Source organism: Eschrichtius robustus, chromosome 3 (genome assembly GCF_028021215.1).
Source record: "Eschrichtius robustus isolate mEscRob2 chromosome 3, mEscRob2.pri, whole genome shotgun sequence".
NCBI classification, from domain to species: domain Eukaryota; kingdom Metazoa; phylum Chordata; class Mammalia; order Artiodactyla; family Eschrichtiidae; genus Eschrichtius; species Eschrichtius robustus.
Genome location: NC_090826.1, coordinates 76313974 through 76328963, shown reverse-complemented (window position 1 = coordinate 76328963; position 14990 = coordinate 76313974). Strand labels below are relative to the sequence as shown.

Below are 14990 nucleotides of genomic sequence, written 5' to 3'. Positions count from 1 at the left end.
ATCTTCCCTTCTAATTTGGATACCTTTTATTTCTTTTTCTTGTCTGATTGCTGCAGTTAGGTTTTCCAGTACTATGCTAAATAGAAGCAGCAAGAGAGGGGATCCTTGTCTTTTTCCTGAATTTAACAGGAAGGCTTTCAGCTTTTCACCATTCAGTATTATGTTGGCTGTGGGTTTGTCATAAATGGCCTTTATTATGTTGAGATATATTCCCTATATATCCACTTTGATGAGAATTTTTATCATGAATGTTGAATTTGTCGAATGCTTTTTCTGCTGCTATTGAGATTATGTGGTTTTTGTTTTTTTAAAAATTAATGTATCACATTGATTGATTTACCTATGTTGAACCATCCTTGTGACCCTGAAATAAATCTAACTTCATCTTGGTGTATGATCCTTTTTATGTTTTATTGAATTAGGTTTGCTAATTTTTTTGAGGATTTTTGCATCTATAGTTAACAAAGATATTGGCCTATAATTTTCTTTTTTGCAGTATCTTTGCCTGGTTTTGGTATCAGGGTAATGGTTGCCTTGTAAAATGAATTTGAGAGTGTTCCTTCCTCTTCAATTTTTAAGAACAGTTTGAGAAGGATAGGTATAATTTCTTTTTTATATGGTTGGTAAAATTCCCCATGAAGCTGTCTGCGCCTGGACCTTTGTTTGTAGGGAGTTTTTGTTTGTTTGTATTTTTACATATTCTATTTCACTTCTAGTGACTGGTCTGTTCAAATTGTCTGTTTCTTCTTCACTCAGTATTGACAGGCTGTATGTTTCTAAAAATTTGAACATTTTTTCTAGGTTGTCCAATATGTTGGCATATAACTTTCCTAGTATTATCTTATGATTTTTTCTATCTCTGTGGTATTGGTTGTTATTTCTCCTCTTTCATTTCTTATTTTGTTTATTTGAGTCCTCTTTCTTTTCTTCTTTGTGAGACTGGTTAAAGATTTATCAGTTTTGGTTATATTTTTTAAAAAACTAGCTCTTTGTTTCATTGATCTTTTCTATTTTTTTTTTATTTCCTAAGTGAAAGGATTATAAAGGAAAATTGATATAAAGGAAGATTTGATAGAACTGAGTTATCAGAATGAATTTAAAAACCCTATCCAGTAAAAAAATATAGAACATTTATTTTTTAATTGTTATGTTTTATAAACATTATGAAAACCTATAACATTTTTATGTGTTGACACGAACGTAAAAAAATCCAGTAGTTTGCTGGTTATCACTGAGGCAGAGAATAAATAATGTTACTAGATAACATTTATTCACTGCTTATCAGGGCATAGTCTGCTTCTTTTATTCCCTATAGCAACTCTCTAAGGTAAGTATGAATTTTGTATATGAGAAAGTGAGGCACACAGTGGTTGAGTAACTTGTCAAGATCATTCAGCATTTTGACCCCAGAGCCCATATATTTTTAATCACTCCACATTAAGGCAATGTTGTTTTATAATGAAAATAATATAAATACAATTTTGTAAAAATGGGAAATGGGGTCAAGGTTAGGAATTGTGATGATGAATCAAGAATGTCTGACTAAGGCCAAAGGAGCCAAGACTTGACAGAAGCCCAAAGGAGAACTGAAAATAGAGAACTGGTAACTGAAAACAGAATAGCAGAAAATACCTTTAAATTAAGAGTTCAGATAGGATAATACAATGTTAAATTCTAATCAAGCAACATCACCAAGAAGGAGGTTTTATTATATGTGCCCAGACTCTGCCCTCTTAGGCAGCATCCCACATCCTCTTTCCATTCCTTCAAGAATATTCTGGGATAATTGTATATTAGTAGAATTAATATGTTGTGCAAACCTCCAATCTACGTTTTGTCTCTATGGATTTACCTATTCTGAATATTTCATTTAAATGGAATTATACAATACAAAAAAAATGTTGTGCAAGTTATAGGATGGAGCTGTTGTACTGGCCACAATTTCCAGGGAAATTGTCATTAACTAGAGGAGGAAGGGGACTGGGTATTGACAAATACATCCTAGGCAGTCTTCTCTGGTTCCCTCACTGACCTCCTTTCCTACTGTTCCCTACCTCCCCCTGAACTCCAGGTTGGGGGCTTCAAGCAAACCAAGCATGCACTCATCCCATAGAGTGAGTGCTCAGGAAATTGCTTTTGACTGATGAACTGACTGAATTAGTGAATGATTATCTTTTTAACCCCAAATAACAACATATCACAATGCCTAAACAGAAACTTGTTTAAGGTCTTTGAAATGTTGGAGAAACCTGAGGGACTCAGATCCCCTCTAGTGTTTGGGGGAGTACCTAGGTATTTTTGAGGAGGTGTTATTACTCCCTCAATAAAATCAGGAAACTCTTGTTTTTGGAAAGGGAGATCCTTCCTTTTTGCCAGAGAAGTTAAGAATAGCTTGCCTTCAGCTAGTGGGTACATGCACTGCAGGAAAAATAGATAAATGTTAATAACACTCCTCCTCTACTTGTTCATAGTGGAACAGAATGTGTGGTGGTTCATAGAGTGTGAAAAAGGACCTTCAGTGAATTAGAAATAAATGCACGCCCTTGACTTATTTTTCATGTCTCTTTCATGCTGAGTTTCTAACCCTCTCTGTAGAAGGAGAAGTACGGAGCTGCTCTGGTGCCCTCAGAACCATCCCTGTTTATAACTAGTCCACCTCTTACAGATTCCCAGTTGGCTGGTCTAGCTACAATGGCCACTGTCTCCATCAATCCAAACTCAGTTAGACATTCTGGACAGAGGCTGGCTTGCATTAATCAGACAGGACTGTGCTCAGTGAGTCTAGATGGAATCCTACTCAGGCAAACAGGGTCAAGGATCTAGACTCTTGGGGCCACTCAAGAGTGCCTCTGGAACTAGGAGGAACTTTTTGAAAATTTTAGTTGATATGTAATCATTTTAGTGTGTAATAAAAAAAACATATCCAACACATCAAACTTCTAATTTCACATATTGTTATTGTTAGAATGACACCAAGATTTTTTTGTTTTTTGTTTTTGTTTTCAGTGAGTTGACTTAATAAGAAAATAGTAAAACAGGGATACACAGACATGGGAACAACCTTGAAGTCGGTATGTGCAGGTGTGTGGTTAAGATACCTAGTCTAAATGATCTGGAAGGCTTTCCTTAACTCTACAATTTTATTCAGTACTCTGACATTTAGTCAGGTCAGAATTCCTAATGCTGGAACCAGTATCTACACTAAAACTTAATCATGAGAATTAATTGGCAAGACATTTTAGCTATCTTATCTAATAATAATATATAAGAGTTCATAAAAATTTGAATCAACGTAGAGTTTGAAGGCTAGTTGAAGGATTAACAAAGAGCAAACTTTAAATCAGTTTGTTGTTGCAGTAACAATGAGGATACAGTTTAAGGTCTTCTTCCTCAATTAGGTGGAGTGAGGCTCAGTATTTTTACCTACAGGTATAATATTGTCTTCCTATAGTGTAAGCCCAGGCAGTAAGATTTTACTTGTTCCTTTTGTGCTCGCCTTGTCAGCTCTGGGATTGATTCGTTACAACTGATACTCTGGAGAAGACAAATTTCAAGTTTTCCTTGATCAAATTTTGATTTATTGAGCATAGTGATAGACATTGGGGTATGCTGAAGATAAGAGATTGTCCCCTGCCCTTAAGAAGCTCACCGTCTAGAGGAAAATAGGAACAAGTAAATTGTCAATTAAAACAAAGAGGGTTCAGTGTTACCACAGAGGTTAGAAGTGAGATGATGTGAGAGGAACTTAACCCAGTGAGAAGGGGGACTGGAGGAGTTAAGGAAGAATGATCATGAGTCATCCATGTGACTGGAGAATGTAAAAGTGGTGGGGTGGTGGCAGGGGGCTTTCCTGGAAATGAAAAGCAGCTCACAGCCTGGGATGAGATATCCTGAGATATATTAAGAGAGAGTGGATGGAGCCCAGTATATACAGTATACACTGTGTGATGGTGTGAGAACTGTGACTGGAGTGGTAAACCAGAGGTGGAACATGAAAGACATTATCAATCATATCATGGGGCTTGAACTTCACACTGAGTACAAAGGAGAGTCGTTAGAAGGTTTTAAATAGGAGAGTAAAAGCATCAGATTGGTACTTTAGAAAGACTCTGGCTGTATGGTGAAGAATGGTTGAAACAGGGCTGCATTGCTAGCACATATGTTGTGTGAATTACAAACACAACTTGTGAATTAGAAAAATGTGTTCCCTCTGGGCAGAGAAATGATCAAGTAGTGCCCCCTCGACTTTAGTCTTGGGAGCTGAGTTTAGACTGTGTTTTACCCCTACTCTCCTTTCCCCTGACAAGGCTGGGTGCTTTCAGGCAGGACACAACCTGTACAGTGGTTCACAGTGTGTCTGTTTGCAAAGGGTTATGTAGGAATCCAGGTGAGAGATGCCGGGGGCATGAACTAAGGATAGAGACAGGTGGAGGGCTTTTTGAGATATTCAGATTCGACAGGATTTGATGACTGTTTGTAAAAGGGTAAAGAAAGGGAATGGAAAAGTTTCTGTATGTGTATGTATGTTCAAATATTCATTACTTCATCCTTCCCTCTCTCCTCTTTTATTCTCTCTTCCCGGGATGCAGTCCTGTCTCCAGAGAACTCACTGAACAGTTGAAGGGTGTTAGGGAGGCTTATGTCAGATATGTAAAGAAGTAAATGCATTTGGAAGTTAGATTCTATATGAAGAGTGGAGAGTTGGACACGAAAGAAAGTGCTCTATTCTGCCTGAGAGTGGGGGAGACAGTCAGGAAAGGCAGTAGGGGTGGGATTTTGAAAGGGGGGCATATGGTCAGAAGGCAGAAAAAGGAGCCTGAATATGGTAAGATTAGAAATGGAGAAGGATGGAAGGGGTATGGTATTCCTGATAAAGACCCAAAGACATAAAACATTGTGTACTTTTGGGAAAACTGAAAGTCCTTGACTGATTAGATGTGTGAGAACAGTGAGATGGTACAGTAAGAAATAGAGAAGTGGAGGCAAGGGCCACATGGTGGCAGGCCTGGCACTCATTCATTTGACACATATTTTGGTCCTTTTGTCCTTGGTGCCTGGAAAAAGTGATGTAGAGTCATAGTCTCTGCCTTTGTGGCATTAGTCTTTATTTTTGAAATAGTTTAAGAGCTATTTTGGTTTTGCACATTACTTTGGGGGCAATGTGGCAGACATATTGGGGAGGGTAGAATGAAGACACAGAGTTTATTTTTGTGTATAGTGTTAAGGAATGTTCTAATTTCATTTTTTTACTTGTAGCTGTCCAGTTTTCCCACCATTTATTGATGAGACTGTCTTTCCTCCATTGTTATAAATGACCATAGGTGCGTGGATTTATTTCTGGGTTTTCTATCCTGTTCCATTGACCTATATTTGTTTTCGGTTAACACCATACACAAAAACAAACTCAAAATGGATTAAAGACCTAAAAGTAGAACGAGACACTACAAAAATCTTAGAGGAAAACATAGGCAGAATATTCTTTGGCATAAATTGCAGCAATATCTTTTTCGAGCTGTCTCCTGAAGTAATGGAAATTTAAAAAAAAAAAGGGACCTCATTAAACTCAAAAGCTTTTGCACAGTAAAGGAAACCATAAACAAAAAAAAGACAACCCACAGAATGGGAGAAAATATTTGCAAATGACGCAACTGACAATCAATTAATTCCAAAATTTACCAACAGTTCATACAGCTCAGTAGCAAAAAAGAACCCAATCTTAAAAATGGGCAGAATGGGGGAGACCTTCAAGATGGCGGAGGAGTAAGACGTGGAGATCACCTTCCTCCCCACAGATAGATCAGAAATACTTCTACATGTGGAACACCTCCTACAGAACACCTACTGAACGCTGGCAGAAGACCTCAGACTTCCCAAAAGGCAAGAAACTCCCCATGTACCTGGGTAGGGCAAAAGAAAGAAAAACCAGAGACAAAAGAATAGGGACAGGACCTCCACCTCTGGGAGGGAGCTGTGAAGGAGGAAAAGTTTCCACACACTAGGAAGCCCCTTCCCGGGCAGAGACTGCGGGTGGCGGAGGGGGGAAGCTTCAGAGCCATGGAGGAGAGCGCAGCAACACGGCTGCAGAGGGCAAGGCAGAGAGGTTCTCACACACAGGATCGGTGCCAACCAGCACTCACCAGCCTGAGAGGCTTGTCTGCTCAACCGCAAGCTGGGACCGGTGGGGACTGGGAGCTGAGGCTCGGGCTTCAGTCGGATGCAGGGAGAGGACTGGGGTTGACTGCGTGAACACAGCCTGAAGGGGGCTAGTGTGCCACAGCTAGCCGGGAGGGAGTCCGGGAAAAAGTCTGGACCTGCCGAAGAGGCAAGAGACCATTGTTTCGGGGTGTGCAAGGAGAGGGGATTCAGAGCACTGCCTAAATGAGATCCAGAGATGGGTGTGAGCTGCATCTATCAGCGTGGACACCAGAGACAGGCATGAAACACTAAGGCTGCTGCTGCAGCCACCAAGAAGACTATGTGCAAGCACAGGTCACTATCCACACCTCCCCTCCCGGGAGCCTGTGCAGCCCGCCACTGCCACAGTCCCGTGATCCAGGGACAACTTCCTTGGGAGAACACACGGCATGCCTCAGGCTGTTGCCACATCACCAGCCTCTGCTGCTGCAGGCTTGCCCCGCATTCTGTACCCCTCCCTCCCCCGGGTCTGAGTGAGCCAGAGTCCCCTAATCAGCTGCTACTTTAACTCCGTCTTGTCTGGGCGGGGAACAGATGCCCTCAGGCGACCTACATGCAGAGGCGGGGCCAAATCCAAACCTGAAGCCCAGGAGCTGTGCGAACAGAGAAGAGAAAGGGAAATTTCCCCCAGCAGTCTCAGGAGCAACGGATTAAATCTCCACAATCAACTTGATGTACCCTGCATCTCTGGAATACCTGAATAGACAACGAATCATCCCAAAATTGAGGCGGTAGACTTTGGGAGCTACTGTAGACTTGGGGTTTGCTTTCTGCATCTAATTTTGTTTCTGGTTTTATGTTTATCATAGTTTAGTATTTAGAGTTTATTATCATTGGTAGATTTGTTTATTGATTTGGTTGCTCTCTTTCTCCTTTTTTTGTTTAATATATAGATATATTTTTTCCTTTTTCTCTTTTTGTGAGTATGTATGTGTATGCTTCTTTGTGTGATTTTGTCTGTATAGCTTTGCTTTTACCATTTGTCCTAGGGTTCTATCTATCTGTTTTTCTTTGTTTCTTGTTTGTTTTTGTTTTTTTTCGTATAGTTTTTAGTGCTTGTTATCATTGGTGGATTCGTTTTTTGGTTTGGTTGATCTCTTCTTTCTTTTTTTTTATTATTAAAAATTTTTTTTTATTTTTAATAATTTTAAAAAAATTTTTAATAGCTTTATTTTATTTCATGTTTTTCTTTCTTTCTTTCTTTCTTTTTTCTCCATTTTATTCTGAGCCAATGTGGCTGACAGGGTCTTGGTGCTCTGACTGGGTGTCAGGCCTGTGCCTTTGAAGTGGGAGAGCCAAGTTCAGAACACTGGTCCACCAGAGACCTCCCAGCTCCACGTAATATCAAATGGCGAAAGCTCTCCCAGAGATCTCCATCTCAACGCTAAGACCCAGCTCCACTCAACGACCAGCAAGCTACAGTGCTGGACACCCTATGCCAAACAACTAGCAAGACAGGAACACAACCCCACCCATTAGCAGAGAGGCTGCCTAAAATCATAATAAGGTCACAGACACCCCAAAACACACCACAGGATGCCATCCTGCCCACCAGAAAGACAAGATCCAGCCTCATCCACCAGAGCACAGGCACCAGTCCCCTCCACCAGGAAGCCTACATAACCCACAGAACCAACCTTAGCCACTAGGGGCAGACAGCAAAAACAATGGGAACTATGAACCTGCAGCCTGAGAAAAGGAGACCCCAAACGCAGTAAGTTAAACAAAATGAGAAGACAGAGAAACACACAGCAGATGAAGGATCAAGGTAAAAACCCACCAGACCAAACAAATGAAGAGGAAATAGGCAGTCTACCTGAAAAAGAATTCAGTGTATGTTAGTAAAGATGATCCAAAATCTTGGAAATAGAATGGAGAAAATACAAGAAACATTTAACAAGGACCTAGAAGAACTAAAGAGCAAACAGACAATGATGAACAACACAATAAATGAAATGAAAAATTCTCTAGAAAAAATCAATAGCAGAATAACTGAGGCAGAAGAACGGATAAGTGACCTGGAAGATAAAATAGTGGACATAACTACGGCAGAGCAGAATAAAGAAAAAAGAATGAAAAGACTTGAGGACAGTCTCAGAGACCTCTGGGACAACATTAAATGCACCAACATTCGAATTATAGGAGTGTAAGAAGAAGAGAAAAAGAAAGGGATTGAGAGAATATTTGAAGAGATTATAGTTGAAAAATTCCCTAATATGGGAAAGGAAATAGTCAATCAAGTCCAGGAAGCACAGAGAGTCCCATACAGGATAAATCCAAGGGGAAGCATGCCAAGACACATATTAATCAAACTACCAAAAATTAAATACAAAGAAAAAATATTAAAAGTACCAAGGAAAAAAAAACAAATAACATACAAGGGAATCCCCATAATGTTAACAGCTGATCTTTCAGCAGAAACTCTGCAAGCCAGAAGGGAGTGGCAGGACATATTTAAAGGGAAAATCCTACAACCAAGATTACTCTACTCAGCAAGGATCTCATTCAGATTCGACAGAGAAATTAAAACCTTTACAGACAAGCAAAAGCTAAGAGAATTCGGCACCACCAAACCAGCTTTACAACAAATGCTAAAGGAACTTCTCTAGGCAGTAAACACAAGAGAAGGAAAAGACCTACCATAAAAAACCCAAAACAATTAAGAAAATGGTAATAGGAACATACATATGGATAACTACCTGAAAGTAAATGGATAAAATGCTCCAACCAAAAGGCACAGACTGGCTGAATGGATACATAAACAAGACCCATATATATGCTGTCTACAAGAGACCCACTTCACACGTAGGGACACATACAGACTGAAAGTGAGGGGATGGAAAAAGATAACCCATGCAAATGGAAATCAAAGGAAAGCTGGAGTAGCAATACTCATATCAGACAAGATAGACTTTAAAATAAAGACTATTATAAGAGACAAAGAAGGACACTACATAATGATCAAGGGATCAATCCAAGAAGAAGATATAACAATTGTAAATATTTATGCACCCAACATAGGAGCACCTCAATACATAAGGCAAATGCTAACAGCCATAAAAGGGAAATTGACAGTAACACAATCATAGTAGGGGACTTTAATACCCCACTTTCACCAATGGACAGATCATCCAAAATGCAAATGAATAAGGAAACACAATCTTTAAATGATACATTAAACAAGGTGGACTTAATTGATATTTATAGGATATTCCATCCAAAAACAACAGAATACACTTTTTTCTCTTGTGCTCATGGAATATTCTCCAGGATAGATCATATCTCAGGTCACAAATTAAGCCTTGGCAAATTTAAGAATATTGAAATCGTATCAAGTGTCTTTTCTGACCACAATGCTATGAGACTAGTTATCAGTTGCAGGAAAAAATCTGTAAAAATTACAAACACATGGAGGCTAAACAATACACTACTAAATAAGAGATCACTGAGGGAATCAAAGAGGAAATCAAAAAATTCCTAGAAACAAATGACAATGAAAACACGATGACCCAAAACCTACGGGATGCAGCAAAAACAGTTCTAAGAGGGAAGTTTATAGCAATACACTTCTACGTCAAGAAACAAGAAATATCTCAAATAAACAACTTAACCTTACACCTAAAGCAATTAGAGAAAGAAGAATAAAACCCCCAAAGTTAACAGAAGGAAAGAAATCATAAAGATCAGATCAGAAATAAATGAAAAAGAAATGAAGGAAATGATAGCAAAGATCAATAAAACTAAAAGCTGGTTCTTTGAGAAGATAAACAAAATTGATAAACCATTAGACAGACTCATCAAGAAGAAAAGGGATAAGACTCAAATCAACAGAACTAGCAATGAAAAAGGAGAAATAACAACTGACACTGCAGAAATACGAAGGATCATGAGAGATTACTACAAGCAACTATATACCAATAAAATGGACAACCTGGAAGAAATGGACAAATTCTTAGAAAAGCCCAACCTTCTGAGACTGAACCAGGAAGAAATAGAAAATATAAACAGACGAATCACAAGCACTGAAATTGAGACTGTGATTAAAACAAAAGCCCAGGACCAGATGGCTTCACAGGTGAATTCTATCAAACGTTTAGTGACAAGCTAACACCTATCCTTCTCAAACTCTTCCAAAATATAGCAGAGGGAGAAACACTCCCAAACTCATTCTACAAGGTCACCATCACCCTGATACCAAAACCAAACAAAGATGTCACAAAGAAAGAAAACTACAGGCCAATATTACTGATGAACATAGATGCAAAAATCCTCAACAAAATACTAGCAAACAGAATCCAACAGCACATTAAAAGGATCATACACCATGATCAAGTGGGGTTTATTCCAGGAATGCAAGGAATCTTCAATGTACACAAATCAATCAATGTGATAAACCATATTAACAACTTGAAGGAAAAAAACCATATGATCATCTCAGTAGATGCAGAAAAAGTTTTTGACCAAGTTCAACACCCATTTACGATAAAAACCCTTCAGAAAGTAGGCATAGGGGGAATTTACCTCAACATAATAAAGGCCTTATATGACAAACCCACAGCCAACATCGTTCTCAATGGTGAAAAACTGAAACCATTTCCTCTAAGATCAGGAACAAGACAAGGTTTTGAATGACTGAATGAAATTTCAGACCACTTTGGAAACTTGTAAATATTTATGTCTTGTGATTTGTTTAATATCTGTCTTTCTGCTAGACTCTAACCTCCATGAGGGCTTAGAGCAGTATTTTCATTCACCATTCTATCCATAGCACTTAGCTGCAAAGTGTTGATAAATAGTAGGAGTTTAATATCCTGACTGAGTGACTGATGGACAGGTGGCGCTCAGTGCTAAGATCCCTGAGTTTGGGGTACAACAGTACAAAGCTTCTCAGCATGAGAGCTGCTATGAATTGAACACTAAGTATGTGCAGGAATGAGGCCAAGGATCTGTCATTATCTAATGAGATTTATACAACACTTGGACTGGGTATTAGTATACCATTTTTACAGATGAGAAAACTAAGGCATAACTTCTGTTATTTACCAATGTTGCTATGTACCAGTGTTTAATTACAAAGAATTGTTTAAAAGTTTTAATTTTTATCAGTTCAGTATTATAGAGTTTAAAATATAAAATAGTTCTATAACATTTCCAAAAAAACTTTACAATTGTACTACAAATTAAATCTCTTTGGACCACATATTACTTTTCCCAATTTCTACTCCTTCTCTACACTCTACTTCACAGTTAAGATTCTTGAAAGAATTGTGTACACACAGTTTTTCTATTTTTCTTTCCCAAGATTTCTCTTATTAAGGTCACTAATAGCTGTATTGCTATATTCATTGGCCATATTTCAGCAGTAACCAGAAACGGTTGACTGCTCCTTCCTTCTTGAATCATTCTTTTCTTGATTTCACACATTTGAGTTTTCTCATTTGTAGTCATAAGCTGTCTCTATTTTTTTTTCATGGCAGTTCCTCCTCTTCTATTCAATATCAAAACTATTTGTATCATTTGGAAATTGGTTAAGTCTCTTAAATTGTTTTCACTTGGGTTTATTACTGAGTCAGCAAATAAGCAGTATAAAAGGCTTACAAGATATGGATGTAAGTGGATAAATGGGCACAGTTTAACATGCCTCCACAGTTCCTCATGGGAGTGGGCCAGAAGTTCTGTAGTCAATGCAGCCAATGTGGAGGGAGTAATCTACCAGGTCACAGGAGCTCATAGCTTCCTGTTTGCTTCCATTTTTATTATTACATTAGGGACAGGATCCACTTACTACAACATAAGGAAATTCCTTGCTGTGCAACAAGTCATCATTACATGCTTCCATGTTTGAATTGGCTTTGCTGAGGCAACTTGGAGAAAATAGAAATACATTTCACAGAAACTGTGAGGTTTTGGGTTAGAGCTGGTGAAAAGAGATATTTGCTTTAAATTGGGAAGGCAGATGTAAGACAGCTGCCATAACTGCCTGAAGGGAGGGGTGATAGGAGGCAGTAAGAAACATGGAGATGGGCTGGTGTCCTTACTCTTCCCTACTCCATGTCCAACTCTTCTTCTTGAATGCTGGCTTTGCTGACCTATCATGATCCTAGACCCATAACAAGATACTTGGCAACAATCTCACAGAGCTTGTAGATGTGCAGAGGCAACAATCTTCCATAGACTTCTACATCAGCCCCCTCATGGTCCCATTCTAGTTCCTGGCCTTACTTAGCTTCCAACATCCGACACCAAAAGCTAACTCCAGTATTTCAGGGAGGCTTGTTAATAATTTTTTTCTGATTCTCTGGTTCTTTCTTCAGTTCTTTACTGTCCCAGTTAACCCCTATAATAAATTCTCAATTCTGCAATGTTCACAGTGGTTCTGATTCCCAGATGGAACACTGACTAATACGGTTATTGGTTGTTTCAGTAATCCGGAGCTATGGACCAAACCATTTTAAAACTTGGCAGCTTAGGGCTTCCCTGGTGGCGCAGTGGTTGAGAGTCTGCCTGCCAATGCAGGGGACACGGGTTCGAGCCCTGGTCTGGGAGGATCCCACATGCCGTGGAGCAACTGGGCCCATGAGCCACAACTACTGAGCCTGCGCGTCTGGAGCTGTGCTCCGCAACAAGAGAGGCCACGACAGAGAACCCGCGCACCTCGATGAAGAGTGGCCCCCGCTTGCCGCAACTGGAGAAAGCCCTCGCACAGAAACGAAGCCCCAACACAGCCAAAAAAAAAACTTGGCAGCTTAAAACAACCACCAGCTTATCTCCTCCATAATTGTATTGGTTTACTGGGCTTAAATGGGAGGTTCTTTTGCTGGTCATGTTTGGAGTCTAATAACTGCAAATAAGATCATCTTGAGGCTTGACTGGGAAGCAGGGATAGTTAGGCCTCTTTCATTCTCAGTATAGTCTTGGAACCTCTGCAGAGGTCTCTCTGTCACTGTAGCTGAATTTTGTAAATGACATCTCAGAGTTCCCAAGAACACAAAAATGCGCATCATTTCTGCTACTTTCTATTATTTAAATAAGTCAGTGGGGCCATCCCATACCCTAATGTGGGAGGCAACTACATAAGGCCATGAACAGTAGGAGTTGTGGATCTTTAGAAGTCCTTCTGGAGACTAGCTACCATACTTTACTGTTAGACCTGCAGCAGGCCTGGCTCACTTCACAGTTACTTTGAGCTATGCTCTTCTGAGTCCCATTTCATGCTAGTGTCATAGTGTACGTTCATCAGATACTGTGGTTTGGGTCTCACCACTTACACATGCTCTATTAGGTCACTCTGACCTGCAACACCAGCCAACACCAAGGGGCATGAGTAAGAGCATGGGAAAATGGTTCCCTCAGTCCTGGCTGAGCAGCTGAGATTGTAAATGTATACCACCCCTCAGTCCTAAAGCTTGGATAGACCCCTGCAGGCAGCTGTTTAGTTCGGGACACTGCCAACTGCCCACATCTAGGGGCAGCAACTAGTTGGATGGCTGCTGGTGTGGATTTTTTTTTTTTTTTAGAAAGTTTTTATTTATTTATTTTTAACATCTTTATTGGAGTATAATTGCTTTACAATGTTGTGTTAGTTTCTGCTGTATAACAAAGTTGAATCAGCTATATGTATACATATATCCCCATATCCCCTCCCTCTTGCGTCTCCCTTCCACCCTCCCTATCCCACCCCTCTAGGTGGTCACTGCTGAACCTAGGGGCAGGGCAGGAATAAAGACACAGACGTAGAGAATGGACTTGTGGACACGGGGAGGGGGAAGGGTAAGCTGGGACGAAGTGAGAGAGTGGCATTGACATATACACACTACCAAATGTAAAATAGATAGCTAGTGGGAAGCAGCTGCATAGCACAGGGAGATCAGCTTGGTGTGGGGTTTTTTTTCCCTTCAGGAATCCTGCAGTCATTTGAATCTCTGGGGTTGATAAGGGGCTGTTCTTCCCCACTTAGGGCTGCCTCTCTTCCTTTAGTGGGATAGCTTAGATTTTTTTTCCTGTAGCCAGATTCCCTGCCAGAGGTGATAGCCCCAAAGTTTGATAACTAGATCAACTATTAGATCATGAATGATGCTATAGGACTGTACTGGAAATCCCATGCAGAGCCTTTATACTGCAGGTGTTCTCACTAGTTTGTCCTGGACTATAGCCAGAGCTAGCTTTGTGGGCATGCAAAAGAACATTTGCATGGTGCTTCATGCTTAGAAGGTCCCTGTACTTAGTTTAATGCTTTGCTGTTGCCATCTTGAAATCCTCATTAATTTTTGAACAGGGGCTCCTCATTTTCATTTTTTACTGAGTCCTATAAATTTTGTAGCTTATTCAGACTACAACAATGGTAATCATTCAGTTATTTTTCTGACTCTTACTAATTCACAATTAGCTGTTTGATGCAGTCCTGGAAATAAGTCTAAACCAAGGCCCGACCTGGAAGGGGAAAGCCTTCAACTGAGACCCATCTGAGCAAATCTATTGCACCAGAGCATCAGGGACAGTACTAACCAGACTAGCAGGCTTTACCTCCAGAGTTATGGGGTTGGTGGGTGGGAAGGACACAGGGAAAGTCTGGTTGTTGTGTATTATTTCTGTCACTATCATAGAATTTCAGGCTTTTATTCCCCTCCCAGTAAAAGGGCCTGTTGTCCTACACTTACCCTTTCCTACATTTTCTCCATGTTCACCTGTACGTGCATAGCTTTTAGCAATGCCTGAGTAGGTGCCAGCCCACTAGAGGAACTAATTGTGCTAATAGACCTTCTGCCTCAATAGCACAGTCCCCAAATGCCCTACTA

General features: G+C 39.9%; 1 long non-coding RNA gene across 1 annotated transcript in view; it reads left to right on the top strand.

Moving 5' to 3' along the window:
* Window positions 1-14990, top strand: part of LOC137762387 (uncharacterized) — a 248290-nt gene that overhangs the window by 161068 nt on the left and 72232 nt on the right. The window lies entirely within an intron of this gene.